We start from the raw sequence: 20633 nt of genomic DNA on the forward strand, positions 1-20633 counted from the left end.
GGCTGGGGGGCCCCAGGCATTGGAGGGTGTGGGGAGGGGGGCAGGAGGCAGAGGCAGCCTGCTGGGCCCTCCACAAGCTGTATGTTCCAGGCGTGTGATCTTCCTGTTGGGAGGTACCCACAGGACCCCAGAAGCTTCCAGTTGGGAGTGAGGACTTGATGCCACCAAATCTGGGGCCAGACACAAAGGCAGCTGTATGACGCAGCTGGCCGCTCTGAGAGAACAGTGGGGAGGCCTGGCTCATACCGGACAGTGTGTGCTCTGCCTGATGGCATTCAGATACGAGATGACACCAGGCCAGCCAAACAAAACAGGGCCAGGTTGGCACCTGGAGACCTCAGAATTATGCAGTCCCTCTACCACATATCTGCAGGGGGCTTCATGGTTTCAAAGCACATTCCCACCCCTTGTGGAGAAAAGGGAACACTCCTACATTGTTGGTGGGAATGTAAGTTGGTGCAGCCACTATGGAAAACAGTATGAAGTTTCCTCAAAACACTAAAAATAGAGGGCACTTCCCTGGTGGTCCAGTGGCTAAGACTCTGTGCTCCCAATGCAGGGGGCCCAGGTTCGATCCCTAGTCAGGGAACTAGATCCCACATGCTGCAACTAAAGGTCCTGCATGCCACAACTAAGAGTTCGCATGCCGCAACTAGAAGATCCTGTGTGCCGCAACTAAGACCTGGTGCAGCCAAATAAATAAATAAATAAAAATTAAAAAAATAGAAGTACCATATGATCCAGCAATCCCACTCCTGGGCCTATATCCAGACAAAACTATAATTTGAAAAGATACATGCACCCGTATGTTCATAGCAGTACTAATAGTCTAGACATGGAAACAACCTAAATATCCATCAACAGATGAAATGGATAAAGAAGATGTGGTACATGTATACAATGGAATACCACTCAGCCATAAAAAAGAATGAAATAATACCATTTGTAGTAACTTGGATGCAACTAGAAATTATCATATGAAGTGAAGTAAGTCAGAAAGAGAAAGCTAAATACCATATATCACCTATATGTGGAATCTAAAATACGACACAAATGAATGTATCTACAAAACAGAAAGAGACTCACAAACATAGAGAACAGACTTGTGGTTGCCAAGGGGGAGGAGGGTGGAGGAGGGAAGTATTGGGATTTTGGGATTAGCAGATGCCAACTATTATGTATAGAGTGGATAAACAAGGTCCTACTGTATAGCACAGGGAACTATATTCAATACCTTGAGATAAACCATAATGGAAAAGAATATTAAAAAAAGTATATATATATATGTGTGTGTATAACTGAATCACTTTGTTGTACAGCATAAATTAACACAATGTTGTAAATCAACTATACTTCAATAAAAAAAAAATTTGTTTTAAAGGCACATTCCCATCCTTGGTAACATTTGAGCCTCACAACAGGCTCCGAGGTCAGTAGGGCAAGGGATATGAGCCCAGTGTACAAAGGACTAAACAAGCTCAGAGAGGCTGAAATCCTGCCTGAGGCGGCACAGCTGGCTAGAGGCCAAAGGTAATCCAGGTCAGAGGCTGGGAGGATGCAGCTCACCTGGAAGGAAGGGAGAATCAGGAAGGGGCCCTAGAGATCATGAAGCCCAAAGCATCCTTTTTACAGATAGGAAGACTGAGGTCCTGAGAAGGACAGAGACGGGCCCAAGGGCAGGACAGTGCTGGCGATGGGGATGAGGTCCCAGGCAGCAGGCCTGAGGGTGGATGCCTGCCCAACCCCTACCTTCGAGTGTCCTCCCCTCGGGACCTCAGTTCCTGGAAATGAAGCTTGCTAGTAGAGTCTAGGGAAGCTGTGTAAATGACAGTGGCAGTAGCCTGGGTGGGAGGGGAGGGAGGAGTGGGAGACCTCCCCAGGACAGCCTCCCCTCCCTCCCTGGCACTCGACCCCTGCCCCAGGCTGGCTGTATCCTGTGCTTGCATCTCCCTCCTGGTCCCCCAGCCCCTCCTGTCCAAGGCAGCCCCAGGGTGCCAGGCTAGGCTGGAGTGCGGTGTGGCTTTGTGCTGCGGAGGAAGGTTCCTCTAGGGCTAGGGCTGAGCTGCGTGTGGTGAGGAGCAGGAAAGGCCTGGGCTTCAGACCACCCCCTGGGCTGAGCCTGAACCGAGATGGCCAGAGGGACCGTCCGCAGAGAGGCAGGTCTGCTCCAGGGCATCTGGGCTGGGGGCTGGGGTGGGGTCCCGGCATTCCCAAGAGTGACTCCTGCCCCAGCACTCTGGGCAGGTCAGAACACACAGGAACAGGCACAGGGCCCACGCAGGGACGGAGGAGGCTGCCCTCACCTGCACACCCACCTGCTTTCTATTAGGAAGCTGCAAGGAAGGAGGAGGTTGTTTAGGCGGATGAATGGGAGGTTCTGAGGGCTCACGAGGCAGTGGAGGATGCTCAGGTTGTGGGCATGACACTGGCTTTCGGGACAAGGCTAGTCATCCCTTCCCTCTGCTACGACCAAGCCCTTGGGGGTCCTGGAACTGCCATGGACAAGTGCTGGGGGTGGATCCCTAGGGCATCTGATACCCACCCCCACTGCTTGCAACTCTGTATGTGTGTGTGTGTGACAGTTGAGCAAATGTCACACCGCGCCCATGCCCGTCTCTCTAGCCCACAGTGGCCAGTGCTGTGCGGCTGCCTGCTTGTGGTCTGGTTGCGACTGTATTGAGCCGGTGGTTACTCTCTCTCCCAGGCTAGTGCCTCCTGTGGCAGGCCGAGGTCTTGATCCTGGCCCCACCCCCAGGTTCCATGGCACGGAACGTGTCAGAGCATGCCACCTAGTCCAGAGGTGTTGCCAGGACCAGAGAGGGCAAGGGAGGGACCTAGGGCCCTCCAATGACCCTGGCCAAGTCCCCCTTGGGCTCAGGCCAGGGCTGGGGGTGGGAGTGAGAAGAGCATGTCCTTCTGGGCAAGAGGCAGCACCTGGAGCTTCCCCCCAGGCTGGGTGCCCCCACGGCTCTCTCTTACGACAATGGAGGATGAATAAGTCACAGGCGGCTCTGGCTTTGCGAAGTATTCCTCTGTCCTTGGTCTCCAGGGTAATGAACTCACACCAGCACAGTGGAGCTTCCTCATCAGCCTGTGAGTACCCAGTCCCCAGCTCTTCTGTCAACCTGCCCACCTGGACCAGGCTTCCTGGGGGCGGGGAGTGGCTGCTGGGTTGCTGAATGGAGCCCAGGCTGGGTGGGGTTTGGGTTCCAGCACCTGGCTTCTCAGCCTGGAGACAACTGTTGCTTGTGGATATTGCCGCAAGCTAGTGGGTTGCAGGTGAGATGCTTAGAAGGACTTCCAGAGGAAGAGGCTGAGATTGAGGAGTCTTCAGCCTCTGGGGCTGGCAGGAGCCTTGGACATCATTCTCCTCTTGTGGCTGGGGGCCCGGGGTCCAGTGTGGGGGAATTGCTGGCTCTAAACCTCACGGCTTGCTCGTGGCAGACAGGGGAGCCCGAGTTTAGTGCCTTTTGCATTAATTAGGCTTCTGGCCTCCCTGCTGCCTTGCCCCAAGCCCAGGATTGTCTCCAGTGCGGCGCTGAGAGAGAGTGATCTCAGAGAGGCAGCGGTGAGTGGCGGCGTGAAGCGAGATCTTAATTCCCTGCCCAGGAATTGAACCTGGGTAGCCTGGATAAAACTAGGAATCCTAGCCACCACACCCCCTGACTCTTGCCCTCAGTGAAAAATGCATTTCTCACGGAGGCAAAACTGTAAAAACAGGTACAAAGTTTATTATTAATGAGACATAGCACAACAACAAGTGGGAGAGCACACAGAGAAACAGTTTGTTAAGATGGAAGCAAGGCAGAGATGCCCACCCGGAGAGAAAGGGTGTGGCCATTCTCCCTAATGAGGAGGAGTGCAGTAAAGAGGCAGTTAAATCATTTATACAGGGCAGTTCTTCCGGGTCTTTGTGTACCATTGGCCAATTATCTGGTTTCTTTTTCCATACCTGACCTGCCTTAGGACCCTCCCCAACGTGTGTGCGCAACTTTTTTTCCAAGATGGATTACAGCCCAGAGGCCTACGGGATGGCCTTAGCATCACATATTATGGGGTGGTGCCCCCTCCTTTTTGACCCCCCAAGGAGCCTTTCTGTGCATGTGCAATACTTCCCTAGCCCCAGGGGTGGGAAATGTATGACCTCTTGATCTTTTAACAGGGTTTAGTCCCACTCTGTTCCTGCCATAAAAATGTCCAATGTCTGGTTATTTACCCTATTTCTGTTGCTGGTTTTAATATTGAGGTGTAGATCTCGAAATACAGACAGGAGTCCGGTCATAAATATGTAGTCCTGGAGCCCATTTGTCTCTTGCTTCAGGAAATGTAAACAGGGGTGCTGAATGAATGTCCGGCCTGGAGCCCATCTTCTTTTTTTTTTTTTTTTTTTTTTTTTTTTGCGATACCCGGGCCTCTCACTGTTGTGGCCTCTCCCATTGCGGAGCACAGGCTCCGGACGCGCAGGCTCAGCAGCCATGGCTCACGGGCCCAGCCCCTCCGCGGCATGTGGGATGTTCCCAGACCGGGGCACGAACCCGTGTCCCCTGCATCGGCAGGCGGACTCTCAACCACTGCGCCACCAGGGAAGCCCTCTGGAGCCCATCTTCTTCTCACCCTAGGAGGTGTGAACAGGAGGCCAGTTGTAAATGCTTAGCCTGGAGGCGATCTATCTCCTGCCTCAATAGCAGAGACACCCCTCCATGGAGGGTGGGTACTGGGGGACCTAGTTCACCCTGCCCAGGCCGCCCACCCCTAGGGTGCCTGGGAAGGGAGTCTGGCCTAGGGGGTGAGGACCCTGGGGCGCAGGGAGGCACAGGCCCCTCCAGGCCTGGTTTCAGCCACTCAGCATTTACCACTCACCTCCCAGCTTCTGCGGCACCATCCCTGTCCTCCGGAGCACCCAGGCTGGCGGGGCCTGGGTGCGCTGGGCAGCTCAGAGGCCCAGAACTAGGGCAGAGGGGGCACAGGGGCCCAGGGGATCCAGAGGTCAGGCCCAGGACGGAAAATGCAACTGATGCCTTCTTTCAGCCTGGCCGAGGGCCCACGCCAACCCGGAGTTGTTGGCTGTTTGGAGATCCCCTCCCCGGCCAGAGCCAGAGATGGGCAATGGAGTCTGGAGGCAGAGCCTTGAAATGGAGTTCAGTGTAGGCAGTGAACCCCCAGCCTCAGACAGAGTAGCATCCCCGCCAGCCCCTCTAAAGGCACATTGCACCTCGTCCTGTCTGAACTGTGCCCTCTAGAAAAGAACCTCGGGAACAAATGCACAGCTGACCACAGCTGACCACACAGGCCCCTCCTCTAGGAATCCTTTCCTGGTCCTCATTCTTTCCCTTCCCCACTCCCAGTCCCTGCCTGGGGACTGGCCCAGATGTCTCCTCTGGGCTCCCAACACACCTCTTGCATTAAAATGGCTCATGTGTCTGTGTCATCCAAGCAGCCCTCTCCCAGCATCTAGCACAGTGCCTGGCATAGAGCAGCTGCTCCAAAAATCAGCCGCTGAGTCTATGGGTGGCCAGAAAACCACGGTATCGTTCTCATACCGGTTTGCTGTGTGACCTTGGGCAGATCACTTTGCCTCTCTGTTTAGGGTCGGACAGAGCTACTATTTTCTAAACTTTTTTGAAATGCATTTTAATATCAGGACAAAATATATACAATATATGTATCTACAAAACCTAAAACTGAGACAAAATTTCATGAACTGACACAAAATCTTGTGAACTGATGCTTTCTCTTACTATATGTGTTACACTCCAATATTTTGTGTTCTCTTTCCTATTTTCCCCCCCCTAAAAGAAAAGGCTGGTTGAAAACCATAAACTGACTCTCCCACTCATGGGTGGTAATGTGCAGCTGGAAAATACTCCCTGATGGTCCCAGGCTTCTCTGTTGCTTGGTGCTCCCCCAAAGCCTTCCTAATGCCCCAACAAAGACATGGCTTGTACCATCCAAGACCCGGGGGCAGCAGCACGTTTATGCCACTGACGTTCCCTTTCCTCAGGCTTGTCCTGGACTGAGACATCCCACCTAGCCTGAGGGCTGCAACTGTGTTCTTCATTCTCAGGAATGGGGCTTGAGGGACCAGGGCGTAGTCCCCAGCTGTCTGGGGGAGATTTCAGCCAAGCTGTGCCGGAATGCCTCAGTTCACAATAAAGGAACCTCTGCCAGGCACCCAGAGCAGGTGGGGAATTAAATCCTACCCTAAACCCCATGCTCCTGCCCTCAGCCTGGTTGGGAGCCTGGTAAAGAGACCTCTGGAAAACTCCACTTCCCGCCCTGTGTCCTGGCCTGGAGGTGCCTCAGCCGGCCCATGCCCCAGTCTTGCCAGGATCCCAATGGCTGCCCTCTGCCAGCCCAGGACCGCTCCAAGAGGGAAAGGGGGGTGCAATTAGAAGTTGCACTGGGACAACAGGCATAAACCAGGGTGTCTGGGCAAACCAGGAAGAGTGGTGACCCTGCAGGGCCCGTCCCCCTCCCCACCCTCAGGCTCGGAAGCAGGCATGAGCCTTAGTGCACACGCCTCTCGTCAATCTCCTACCTCGCCGTGGCTGACACATGGCTATCTCTCTCCCTCGGCAGACCCTGCTGGCCACTGTCCCCGCCTCCTGGCTGACCAACCCCCAAACTTGCGTGGGTTTTAAAGTGCCAGCCTCACAGGCGAACAGTGATTGGTGGAGGGGTGGCCACGTGACTCAGTTCTGGCCAATGAGATGTGAGGGGAAGCCTGCGAGGGGCTTCCGGAAAGGTTTCACCTGACAAGGAAAGCCCCCAGGGGTGGAGCTCTGTGCCCCTGAATCTGGCTTTGGCTGTCTGGGTGGGCGGGTGACAACTCAGAGCTTCAGTAGTCATGGCTGACCCCGAGCAGGGCAGAGCAGGACGATAGAAGGAGCCTGCGTCCTGGTGACAGGAATCCTGAGCTGGCTGAGTGACCTTGGGCCAGTCACTAGGACAGGTGTGATGGACGTTGGTGGTGTTGCCCACCCAACATCCGTTACCCCTTCTACCACTAAGAGCCCTCCAGTTTTCCTCTGAGGAACTAGCCCTTCGCGTCTCTCAGTATGCTGGTTTGTGTAGGAGTCCTCCCAGCACACACAAAATACCTCCTGATCCAGGCCGGGCCCATCAGCATTTTCTTCTTCCTGGTCATTACGATTGGTTCAGGGTGAGCACGTGGCCTGGTGGGACCCATGAGGCTCAGTTATGGGGCTTCTGCTGGGACTTGTGGGACGGAGAAGCTCTTGCCTCCACTGGGGTCTCGAATAAACTGGGACTTCTAGGATCTGGAGCTAGATACCAGCTCCACTTTGCCACCCTGGGAGGTACCTGATGTGGAGAGAAAGTCTGAGCCCTAGGGATGACATTTGGGTGTCCCATAGTCAGTCCTAGTCCTGGATGGCCCAGTGGCGTTAGCCAGTACAAGTCACAATACACTTTGAGGACAAGGGTTTAAGCAGTAGTGTGTTAGTAAATGTTTACCAACACGCATTCTGGAGGAAAGTCCTGATGTGTAGTGTTTGCCGATTCCCACAGTGTAAATACTCCTACTGTGGCTGATTCAAGCTACCAGCTGGATGACGTCGAACATGGAGTTGGGAAGAGAGGCACACAATTGGCTCTCGCAAGTCCCTGCAGACCAGCTTCTGCGCAAGGCTGGGTGTAAGCCATGCTGGCCAGGTTTTCTGACCAGAAAAATCGGACCTGGATACCCAGTCTTGCTATTCTGGGCGGGAACTCCTTCTCAGTTATGCTTGGGCTCCCCATAAAGGTCACGCAAGTATCTGGTGTCTCCATTCATTGTAACATGGGGGCATTTGTGGTTTCTTTGGACTGCGCTCTGCTGCTTGGGGCTCTGGGGGAGACGGAGAGCCCCTCGCAGCCCCTCTACAGCCTGACCAGAGGCTCTGCCTCCCCTCCCCAAGCCCCACCAGATACTAGCTCGTCTCTGAGCTCAGGCTCTGACCAAAGGCAAGAAAAGCCCCTTCAAGCAGCTTCTCTGGTCTCCGCCTCCACTACCTGGGACCCGGCTGCCCATATTTTGTTTTGGTTTGTTACGGGGAGGGGGCATTGGGAGGCAAGAATGAGCAGGAGGAATGCAGAACAATACCTTAAGCAATTGTCCTGCCACCGGGGGCAAAAGCAGCACCTCTCTCCCTGGGTTGTTGTGAGGATTAAATGAGATCATGCCTGCAGAGTACTCGGGCGGGAGCCTCACGCGTGTGCTGTGTTCCGTTCCTGCCGGCAACTATCATGTCTGTGCTGCTGTCCTGTCCGCACCCCCTTGCTCCCCCCCACCAAGGAAAAAACCCTACCTGCTCCTCCTGAAGCTTCCCCATCTCACTGAATGGCAGCTCCACCCTTCCGGTCAGACCCCATCCTGGGAGCTGTCCTCGACTCCTCTCACAGCCCACACGCAATCCATCAACTGGCCACCAGCTCCACCTCCAGATGTGAGCTGGGTCTCACCACCTCCACGGCTTCTCCCTCTGGTCTGGCTGCTCCCTATCTCTCTGGACGGACTGCAACAGCCTGGCCTCACCGCTCCCGCCCTTACGCCACACTCAACACAGCAGCTGGGCCATCTTGTTAACCCCAAGTCGGATCACGCCTCTCCTTTGCTCTAAGCCCTGCGGCGCCTCCCATCAGAGTCCGAGTCCTCCTGATGGCCCACAGGACCCCACAAGATCTGCTCCACCCTCAGCCCTGTGCTTCCTCTCCTGCCTCTCCCACCTCGTTCACTCTGGTCCAGCCACACCAGCTACACCCCACCTCTGCGTCTTTGAAGGTGCTGCTCTCTCTGGAACCTTCCACCCCAGCGTTCCCCCCACTTGGTGCCTTCAAGTCATCTTCTCAGGAGGGCCTCTCTGCATCCCTGGTCACTCCATCTCCATCCCCACCTCGCCTGATTTGCTTCCCCCGGAGCTGATCACCGTCTCTTTCCCTCTATGTTTGACACATCATGTCCACCTCTCCCGCATTGCTCCAGGAGGGCAGGGCGACCAAGTCACCCACCTCGCTGAGGTGACACGTTCCTGGCTGTCCCGGCGCTCGACCAGAGCCTGGCACAGAGGAGGTGTTCCATGCACGCGTGTTTGACTGGCTGAGCGCACGGCTCTCTCGCGATAGATCTATGGCAGTTGCTCCCAAGGGCGTTAATGTTTGGAGCAGGTCCACCGTGTGCCGGGTGCTCTGTGTGGTGTGTGTGGGTCCTGAGAAGTGGGGAGGAAAGCACAGCCCCTGCCCTTCAGGAACTGCACTCTGCCTGGTGTGTGTCACACCCGTGAGCCGTGGATGACCTGGCAGGTCATGTGCCGGGGGAGTGGTACCCACACCAGGGCTCACAGAGGATGCAGGATCCTGTGGGAGGTGTGAGCCCCCAGGCCCAGCTGACTGTGCTTTTTACACCTTCCTCAAATTCAGATCCATTTCCTTATCCCTGTCCACGTCTTTATTATCTCTCATCTGGAATATTCCAGCATCCTCCCAGCCACCAGGCAGCTCCCCTTAAAGCAGTTATTCTCACAGCTGCCAGAGTCCCTGTTATAAAAGACAAAGCTAAACGTGCTGCTCTCCTGGTTAGGGCATCTCCATCGCCCACATCAGAGCCTCAAACTGGCGGCCCGTGGGTCGAACACAGCCTGCAGCCATGATTTGTCAGGACCTTCTTGGCATTGGCCTGCCCAGTATTTCTGAGAAATTTAAGTGTGTTATCTTTTACAATCAGGGGACTTGACACATGAATCTGGAGTTCTGGCTTTACTTGAAAAAACAAAACCGGATGTGGCCCCATTGAGCCCAAATCTCTGCAGGCAACAGTGCAGAGGGGCTGAGTGGGGGAGGCTCCCATGAGAGCCCTAGTGCTCTCTAGTTGGCCACCGTCCTCACCACTCCCTATTGCCCCTCAGTACCTCTGGGCTTTCTCTGTTCTCTCACACACGCCCTGCTTCCCTCAGTTAGGTCTCATGTTTGACTTTGGCGTTTGGGTTTGTGATCCTTGGTTCAGAGAATGGTCTCAACTCCAAGTACACCAGGTCTTCTGTGATGGGCCCTTCCTCACAGCTCTGCCCCATCACCTGCTCCTGCTGGGTTTCTCCTTGGCTCCAATAATAAGAAGCTGCTCATAGTTTCCTACAATCACAATGACCTTATACTTCTCTGGGCCTTTGCCGTCTCCCTTTCTTAGTTCCTGCTCATCTCCCCCCCCCCCCACCCCACTCACCTTTTAAAGCTCAGCCGTAGTGGTTGCCTGGTGTGTGAGGCTTACATTAGAGCAAGAAAAGCCTTTAGAACAGGGCCTGGCACGAGAGGATGTAGCTCTTCTTCTGTGTGCCCAGGGAAGTGCTAAGTGCTTGCACTGGGTCCTTTAAGCCCTGCACCTGTTTGTTAAGTTCCATCATTAGCATCTCTTCTGAATTGCATGAGGTCACACATCTAGTGAGCTGCAAAACTGGGATCTGAACCCATTGCAGAGTGGGGACCCTCTCCCGGACTGTGGAGGGGCCCAGCAGGCAGGCTTCTTTCCATAGCTCCCCTGTCGTCCACAGTTTGGTTTCCAAGCCTGACACCACTCCACAGTTGCCAAGATGGCTTCCAGAAGCTCTAGGGGCTGTGTGCTTCCGAGTTCATTTATGCAGGAAAGAAAGTGAGAACCAGTAGCCAGTGTCCTAAGCTGCATTCCAATTGGACTGGACAGATGCAGGTCACGTGACTAGCCCTGAGCCAATCACTGCAGAAGACATACAATTGGCTCAGCCCAGGTCATGTGGTCCAGCTCAGGGGTAGCATGTGCCTCCCCAGAGCCCAGGATCCCCCCAAAGAGATCAGAGGCTCTTGGGAAGAGGGGAAGGGGAGGGCACAAGTTAAGGGGAAGAACCAGTGTTCCCCATGGATGCCCGAGGGTCACTCCCAAGGATCTCTCCTCTCTGGGCCTTTCCTTGTGTGGGGAGGGGGGTAGGGGGTGGAGCGTGCTAAAGGGAGGGGCCCAGAATCTGAGGGAAAAGGCCTTTCAGGCAACCTGTGTCGTCTCCACATCCATTAACCCCGCATCCTTCCCTGTCAGCCTCTGCCCACCTGCCCAGATGGGAGGCTACCCGAGGTCCCACCTCCCATGGCTTATCTAGCATTCTTGGGCCTGAGCTGTGGGCGGAGGGCAGGTCTGAGTACTTGGAGGTAAGAAAGCTTGAGGGAGAGACACAGGCATCTGAGGAGGCACGTATCTCCCGTGGGGGATCCTTTCCCTTCCTGGAACCTCATCCCCCTGGGGGGCAGGGCGCCTTCATTCATGAAAACGCCCTTCTTAAAACATCAGGGCAGTGGCTTGACCCACAGTCCGAGCATCTCACAGACACCTGTTTTCGTCAGAACTAAACCAAGCCTCCCTGCAAGTGCTGGGGAGCATGTGCTCCCTCTGGAGCCTCCCGCACCCACCCACCCTCAGAGCCACTCAGCTTTTCCAAGAACTTCACTCCCACTCTGGGCTCCTGAGGTCTCTGTCAGCCGGACCTCCTCATACTCCACCCTCGGCCAGGTCTCTGAGGCTTCTGCGCCTTTGCATAGGGTGCTGACCTTTGCCAGGACTAGCCTGGCACCCGCCCTCCCCACCTTGGCACTCACGGCCGCCAGGGCCCATAGGATCCTGCGCTGTCACGGTTGCCCAGTTCTATCTCCCATAAGAGAAGACAACTCGAGGCTAGGACTTGGCTCCCATGTCTCAAAACCACCAACCCTTCACGTGGAGCATGGGACACAGTGGATGTTTCAGGAAGGTGAGTCGAAAAAATGAACGAATGCATGCAGTATGGCACAGTGATGGTTCAGTCTATTCAAAAGCCCTCTGGGTGACCCTCAGGAGAAAGGGGATTTGTTGGTTCCGTGGCAGCAACACGGAGCTCCTGCTTTGGCACTTGCTGCCTTCGGAAGTTACCGATGAGAGCAAATCCACAGGTTCGTGGGCTTTGAGCGAGCACAAAGCCGGGTGGCTGGATGGTCCCTCTGACCAACTTTTCCTGTGCGGGCTGTGCGGACAGAGCACAAATTCTGAGTCTCTGCTGGTCTGTAGTGTGTGCGTGGATGTGTGTGTGTGTTTGGATGTGTGGGTGAGTGTGTGTAGTTTAACCTGATTCTACTTCCCACCCCACCCCATCGTAGCCCTGATTCCATCCTGGAATCAAAATAGAAATGAACAGGGATGATAGGGTTGAAGGTACTCATTTTCTCCCACATTCATATGGAAACGTTAAAATCTGGACAAAATCCTAGAGCAACAAACAGGCTTCACATTGTTTTTGAAAAATAAATATTACACAGGACCCATACATGCACCCACATAACTTACTTACAAGGTTTCATAGAAATTTATTCTTCACTGCTTGCCATACCCGCTGATATATTCTACTTTGTGTGTGTGTGTGTGTGTGTGTGTGGTAATTCTGGTCACAGCCCATGAAATTGATTTCACTACTCACCAACGGGTCCCCATCTTGCGGTGTGAAATTCCTCATCTTAGGGCACTTCCCTCTGCTCTAGGGTCTGGTAAAAGTGGACACGAGAAGCCAGCTGTCTGTGTGGTTGGTGGAGAGAGGAGGGCAGAGAACACAGCACCACGGCCCTTGGAGGATGGGGTGATGACACAGGACGCGGCTCCTGAGAGGAGACCACCAGCTCTTATAAAGCCGTCAGCAAATGAAGAAGCCAGTGGTCATGGGCTGCCTCAAGTGAGGCGGAGACTGCCATACAGCTGCCAGCCTGGAGGTCATGGAAGTGTAGGCAATTTCCCCTCCCTCCCTCCCTCCCTCCCTCCCTTCCTTTCCTTCAGCCTCCCTGCCTTCCTCGCTCTCTGCCTTTCCCCTCTCTCCCTTCTCTTCCCTAACTTCCTTTCTTCCTCCAAGGCCAGCAGGAACTCAGCAGCTTAGTCACCGCCCAGGACCTCGCTGAGCTGGCTCCCTGTCTGGACCCTGCCCCGGGGGCCTGGTTCACGGCCCTGGCTGAGCCCCATCCTTGCTCAAGGCCCCGGGGGTGCTCCTCGCCCTCCTCCTCATGTCTGAGAGTCCCTGGGGTGCCTGATGGCTGGGGGCTGGGCCAGAGGCCAGAGGGCAAAGAGCCTCAGAGGCCTGTCCATCGGTGGCTGGGTACATAATAAGTGGGGGGCCGGAGGGGCAGTAGACGGAGATCCGCAGATGCTGGTGTTTCTTTTAATGCTTTCTAGACGCGCCATCCATCCCAAGCATATAATTTTCATTATATGATATCAACATTTAGCTTCAGTGATGGAAATGTCAACTTTAATTATTTTCAAGGAGTCTTGATGGCTCTGGGAATAAATCAATATAAATAATGTTTTCATAAACTCTGAATCATGGTCCTAATAGCTTTATATGTATAATTTTAATATTCAAAACAATTTTTCTTTGCATCTTAGCAATTAATTGTTGCCAAGGGCTCATTTTTCTGTTCCCCATTGCTGTCAGCTCAGTGTCCAGGGGCTGGGGGGGTGACATATTGGCACAAGGGCCACGTCCCCAATCCTGAGCCAGTTCCTAACACCACTGTCCAAGTGGTCAGGCTTAGTTTAATGTCTTTTCCCCAGAAAACCATCCCCTTTCCTCTCAGCCCATTTAGTTTACTCACCCTTCTGGCCCACCGTCTCCAAGAAGCCTCTTCTGGCCACCACGCCTGGCAAGGATGGGTCTCTCTTCAGCACACACGCGGCATTCACAACTCCCTACGACTCCCCGGGCTGACAGCACAGCAGGCGGGGAGCTCGGGACTTGTCCAAGGTGTGCCACACCAGCTGTGTGACTCTGGACAGCTGACAGGTAGCAGTGCCAAGCGGTCATCTATCAGGCAGGGTTCTTATTTGCAGGTCACAGAGAATGACGCTGGTGGATGTCAGCAGAAATGGAATTTATTAAAAGCTCAGACTCTGCAAAACAGTCGACTAGGAACAGTGTCTGAAATTCAGCCGCAGAGCTGGTCCGGAGGCCGCGACTGTCACCCCTGAGGTCCCAGCCCCTGCGGTTTACACAGTAGACAGACAGGCCTGGATGGTGGGGGCTGCTGGAAGCTCTTGGAAGAACAGCTGGCCTTGGAAACCAGAATGTCCAGGCCTCCACTGTCACTGGAATGGAAGCTTCTCCCACCCCCAGCCTCCCACTCGAGGCCTGGGATGCCGTGCGCCCCTGGTGAGCCTGGGGCTCATGCCACAACCAAGCTGCAAAGGAGTGTGAAAAGTGAATATCTGGTAGTTTGCATTTCTGTAAAAGGAGGCAAACTTTCTGCCTAGTAGGGGGAGAGGGGCCCACAAGCATCAGAAGAGGGTTCAGAGGCTGGGCAGCTAAGAAGTAGGGCAAACTACCCCACTGGGGCCACAGACGTCCCTCTGCCCGATGGCTGAAGGCCCTCCACAGCTGTTTTGTTTGATGTTGATATTTTCTCAGTAAAGAACTACACGAATGCAGCTCCAAGGACCTCTCCCTCCAGTCTGATTCCTGCCCCAAACTTCCAGTTATGATTTACCTTCCCACAGCAACTATTCTCCAGGGGGAAATGCGCTGATGGGTCCAACCTCAGGCTGTGGTCCCCATGACAGTTATATTTCTCAATGTAAATAAATAATTGGCATTCTGGCTTTTAAGAACTCATCCCTTGTGAGATTACAGCCTAGGAACCAGTGCCCCAGTCCCTTCTGAGTCACCAGCCATCGAGGGTCCCTTTTTCTAAGGCTGGCGACATGGTCCCAGTTCCTGGCGACAGGATGGGGCTGTCTGGACAGCTGCTGGCCCTGCCCATGACCCGGATCCAGCAGTGCCTTCCCATTCACACAGGCACTGGGTGGTGTCCTTCCTTGGTCACCGTGCCTTCAGAAACAGCAATCACACTTGTAGCCTTCGTGAAGTCCCTCACATAAAGGTTTAAAAAAGATCAAGCCCATTAAGGGCCTTACTGAAATATCACCTTCCCTTAAAAAATGAAATTGTATTCAATTGGGACTCTCTGGGAAATTCCAGGTTCCATGCTATAGGATGGATGGATGAATGAACAGATGTATGGACGGACGGATGGATGGATGGATGGATAGATGGAGAGCCTGCCATCCTATCCTAAGACATCAGGAAAGGGAGGATTGGGAGTAGATGAGTCTCAGCTGTGAAAAGCTTTGAGCACGAGATTATTCCTCTTTCGTCTGGGATGGTTGTGGGGGGCGAGTTGGGGTCTAAGCAGAGGTAGGGGGATGGGTGAGATGATTTCCTGGGTCCCTTTCTGGGAATTTTCTCTGAAGACGCCCAAAGAGTCAAGACCTGATAAAAAGCAATGGGCGAGCAGAAGGTGACAGGACCAGTATCCCCGTGCACATTGTCTTTAGGGATTTACCAAAGGCATCAAAAAAATCTTCCCTTCTTGCATGGAGAGCAAGGAGTGAAGTTTGAGGGCTCTCTTTCAAACTGTGTTCCTTCTAATAAAGAAAGAATACAAGGGTTTCCCTGGAGGTGCAGTGGTTAAGAATCTGCCTGCCAATGCAGGGGACACAGGTTCGAGCCCTGGTTGGGGAAGATCCCATATGCCGTAGAGCAACTAAGCCCGTGTGCCACAACTGCTGAAGACCGCGCGCCTAGAGTCCGTGCTCTGCAACAAGAGAAGCCACTGCGATGAGAACCCTGCGCACTGCAACGAAGAGTAGCCCCCGCTCGCCGCAACTAGAGAAAGCCCCCGTGCAGCGACAAAGACCCCTCGCAGTAAAAAATAAATAAGAAATAAATTTAAAAAAAAAGAAAGTATACAAGTATTTATACTGTAGAGCTGTCCATTTGAGTGCTATACCCAGGGCGACCAATTCACATTATTCCCGAGCAAGTTCTTCGGAGATTCACTCTGCATCGCACAGGCCACTTATCTCTGACATCCAGGGGTGGGCGGAGTATAATTGCCACTATGGCTGCACTGTTTAAAGCTTCACCTCCTTTGCCCCCATACCACCCTTCTCCCCTGCCTCCCACCTGCCCAGATTTTCCATGACAAGCAGCTGCAAATGAGGAGAGCCTACAGGAGGGAGCCCCCCCCAACCCGAACAGGAATTCCTCGCCCCATGAAAAGGGGCAGTGGAATGGCACTGTGGCTTCAACAGAGGGGAGAGTGATGCAAGAGACAGAGAACCGAGGCAGGGCCGTGGCCAGCGTGAATCAGCAGGCTTTCGGAGACTCAGAGGGATCAGTAGGGCTATAAGTGGGTTTCTTTTTTCTGGAGCTGGTCTGAGAAAGAAGCCACCTGGGAGTAGGAGTAGGAGGAAACTGGGAAGAGCTGGCCAGGTGGGTGGTGCTCAGCTGAGGTCTTGAGGACCAGACCCTGGGCTCTTACCTGAACCTTTCCCGTTGGCTGAGCAGAGAAAAGCTGTGGGACAGCCAGGGGGGTCCTGCCAGGGACAGAACTCACCCCATCAGGCCTGGCTTGGAGGGCCTCTGGGGCAAGTGCATGAAGAGGAGCCTGGGGTGTGCAAGCCCCCAGGAGAGGGGCCCGGCTCCCTGGAGCTCCTGGGCGAGAGCCGTCTCTCTTTAGGGTGGCCCCTGCAGGACCTGCGGCAGCTCAAAATGGGACTCTGGCAGGCTGTCTGAGCCTTCCGGGTGCGTTAGTGCTGGCTGGAGAGATGTCCCTTGGGGACTGCAGGGGGGATGGGGTGAAGACGAGGTGCTGGTTGGGCCAGTGGAAATTCTGTGCTGCTCTCTGCCACCCCAGACTCCCCCTTCCTCTGCGGAGGGACTCTGCAACTGTCTGCAGGGGTGAGGTGGGAGGGGAGAGGGTCTCAAGCATGGAGCAAAGGCCCCTCACCTGTCGACCCCTCACTCCCTTGCTTGGAGGCATCGTCTCAGAATGCTGCCCCATCCCTCCTCCCCCACCACCATCCTCACCTCTCAACCACTGCCTTCATTTCAAAGCCAAAAAAAGGGCTCCTCTCCTCCACCCCTTCAGCCAACAGATGCCAAGGTTCTGGACCCGAGACGGGTACGTGGTCCCTGGGGTCCTCCTGTGAATGTCCTGGGTACTTCGGTCCAGGATCTGTTCAGATTCAGCTCTACCCCACAGCTGGGCAGACCTCTGAGATGGATGCCGCACGGGCAAACCCTACCCAGCCAAGAGCTGAGCATGGGCTTTGGGGCCCCCAGATGGCTCTCCTCAGCTGTCTTTCTGCACCACCGTCTGGATCTGGGCTTAGAACTGAGCTTCCCTTCCAGCTCTGCTCTCTGGCCTCCACTTCCCACCTCCCACTCCACCCCAAGCCCTAATTCCACCTTTTTTCTCCTAAGACATCCCAACTGGTCAGAAAAAGTATATCCGAAGGGAGCTCTGGCCCTTAGCCATATAAACAGGGGTTCTTTCTCAGAAATACAGCAGCCATTTGCCTGTTCCTGGAGACCCTTCTGTTCTGTCCTGATACACCACCTACTCAAAGTGGCTTTTCCCCTCTGCCACCTCCGTACCGCAGCCACCTTCTCCACCTGCTTGGCGCTCACTGGTCGGGCCCTGCACTGCTGCTGTCTGTGGGGTCCCGGGGCAGGGAGTTCTCCCATCACCTCGGTGACCTTGGGCAAGTCCCTCCTGCCCAGAGTGCCTGATTCTCCTCATCTGTAAAATGAGGGGTTGCGGACTCCACCATCTCCGAGATTCCTTGCAGCTAAGAGTCTCTTTCTGTGATGATGTTGTGGTTTCTTTTGTTGATAAAATGCAGAGAGTAATAAATCCACGGAGACAAGAGACGTTGAGTATGAAGGCTGCTACCTCTGTCTTTTCTGGGATCAACACTGTCATCTACCTTCAAAGAAGGGAGGGGCCACACCAACGCACGTGTCAGCCCAGCCCGGAACCCGGGGCTCCCGATCCCCTCCCCCACATCCCTCCAGCTGCCCACCTGCCTCTAGGGAAGAAAGGAATGAGATACTCTGTGTCCAGGTGCCCTGTCAGCAAAGGCTCAGGCAGATAACGCGGAGATTAGTGTCTGTTCAGTTCAGTCATGACGACCGGGCACGGCCCTACCTTCTAGGGAGCAGACTCGGGTCTGCACAGGGTCCTTTTCTCATGTGACAGGAGCAGGGGTCTCCCAGGAGTGTGGAAGAATTAACTACTGGCAAAAGGGCCAGGGCAGTCGCAGATGTGGGACAGTGAGCCCACCACGGAGCCCTGTGGAGAGGCAGGTAGCGGGTGGGAGGTGAGGACCCCAGAAGCAGGGTAACCACATCTCCTCAGCCCGATAGGGACTTTCCCAGAGTCCTTGTGGGGTGGAAAATTCTTTGATGAGTACAGTGGACTCACGCCAGCAGAAGTGGAGGGGAATACGCCCCCCACTTTTGGGTCTAGAAGCAAAAGGCTGCGGTTCCGGCCTGAATCTGGGCAGAGGGCAGTTCCGAGCTAGGGGACCCATGGGGGAAGGGTGGGAGGCTTCCACACACACAGGTCACCATGCTTTGTACTGTGTGACTCCACTGTGACAGGGCCAGGGGTGAGCATGAGGCCAAAGCAGCCCCTCTCTGCTGGGGTGGTGATGTGTTCTGAGGACAGAGGGGGTGGGGAAAGTCCAAGGAGGCGACGTGAGCCGGGAGCCCGGCAGGGCTGTGCCTGCACCCACTCCCCAGCCCTGCTGTATCCATGACAAGCCTGTCTCCCAGAGGCCAGCCACCATTGACCCCCAAGAGCCCCGTCTCCCAGGTGGCCCCCTATCTTCCAGCAGCCGGTTTCTGCAGGGCTGCTTGTGTCAGATTCCTAGAGCTCGAGCAACAGAGCTGGGAAGCCCCTCAGGATGAAGGGAGCCGCAGGCACTGCCCGAGGACCGAGGGCCTGGTGCGCTGTGTGGCTCCAGACGTGCGGGTCAGGGGTTAACTGAAAGCGGAGGCGTGAGCTCGCAGGGCTCCAGGCTGAATGTTGATAATAATTCCATGCATATGTAAACCTCACACCTTTTGCATCATCTTACCAGGTCTTACATCAACCCATGGCAGTGACCAGGGTAGGTAATTTATCTCCATTTTACAGCTGAGGAACCAGGCTTGAAGAGGTTAAGGACCTCCGAGTGCAGGAGCTCTAATGGTGGGATGGCAGGCAGCGGGTTGACAGTTGAGAAATAAGGGAACCATTGACGCCCCCACCCATTCAGTTTTCTCAAGACCTTCCACAGGTCTGCGCCCCCTGTGCCTCCTGCACCCCCAGGGCAGGAGCATGTCAGAGAGGAGCTGATTGGAGCCCATGGCTATGCCTCCTCTCCTCTGCGTGTCATGTGTCCTTAAAGGATCGGCCCTCAGACAGATAAGTAAACCCAAAGGGTCCCCGGAAGGCTCCTGGTCTGGGCCACACAGCACGGAGGCATGTGGTCTGCGGGGAGGAGGCGGCACTGCAGCCCTTATGGACAGATAGACGGAGCCCCCTCCGCCCTTGCCCTTCACAACATTCTTTCATCCTCCCTCTGAACCGTCAACTCATCTTCTGCACAGAATGAAGATAAGTCACTTCACTCCGGAAAACCACATTTAGCATCTCCTGCTCTTTGTGGGGCAGGGAAGTTCTCCTCGACAGAGCGCTCGCATTGCAGATGGCTCACCATATGCCACCTTCCCGCACATTATCACCTCATAAGCAGATTCTGTCAGGTTCTCGGAGTAAAAGCTTAATTAACAAGTGGTGTGTACAATGATGTACTTAATTATCTCCTGCTTTTATTTCTTTGTTGTTTCTTGTTTTTCAAAAGTTTGGTAACAATTACAGACAACTGTTCCCGAGTGCAATTTCTGCACCTCTTTTTTCTTTTCTTTCCCCCGTTTGGAGCTTGGCAGTGGGGTAAGAGGAGAGCTTCCTCTTTCTCCTCGAGGCCCCTGCTTAGGGCCCGCAAGCTCAACTTGGCCCACTCCAAACTTGCTGGCCGAAAGCTCTCGGGGAGGCGGTCTGGGCACTTGTGTTTCAAGAAAGTTTCCTGTGGTCCAGGTGATCTCTCATCTCATTCTTCCTCTATCTCACCCTATTGGTCAATCCGGCACAGTGGGTGTGGCCGGGCTGGGGTGGTAAGGACACGGTGCTGGGGGGGGTGGGGCAGGAGACACTCCTGCCTCAGGGTAAGGACGCGGGCAGTGTTGGGGAGCTGAGCACAAAAAGCAAGACAACTTTGAACAGAAGCACAAGAAGTAGCAAATTGGAGGGCATTTGGTAGGCTGAAGCCAGACCCATGACTGGGGTCTTAGAAAGAAGTGACTGGATTCCCCTGGAAGCATTTCTGCTTACAGTCCCAAGTGACCTGAGGGCCAGGAAGCCCAGGTCTCTAGTGTGGGTGTCTTCTGGAAGCATCAGTATGTGTGTGTGTTGGGGGGTGTGTCCTGTTTTAGCGAACCTCCTTCAGAGTTCCAAACTCAGTTATCAACTCGCAGTGACAGAAGAGCCCCCTACGCCCCCGCCCCTGCAACCCAAGCTGATGGTGGCAGAGTCTGAGTCACCACGAGGAGGCCTTTGTGGCTTCTCAGAGGGCCAAGGGCTGGCTCTGAGCTCTTCAGCCAGCAAGGGAGGGGGTTCCTGGGGCCCTCCGTCCTCGAGTACCGTCCCCACCACACCCACCAACATTAGCTGAAACCGGGTGCAGTCTGGGGAGGGCTGGGGGTGATGGGTGGGAGGAA

The sequence above is a fragment of the Leucopleurus acutus genome (assembly GCF_964270905.1).
Source record: "Leucopleurus acutus genome assembly, chromosome: 10".
NCBI lineage: Eukaryota > Metazoa > Chordata > Mammalia > Artiodactyla > Delphinidae > Leucopleurus > Leucopleurus acutus.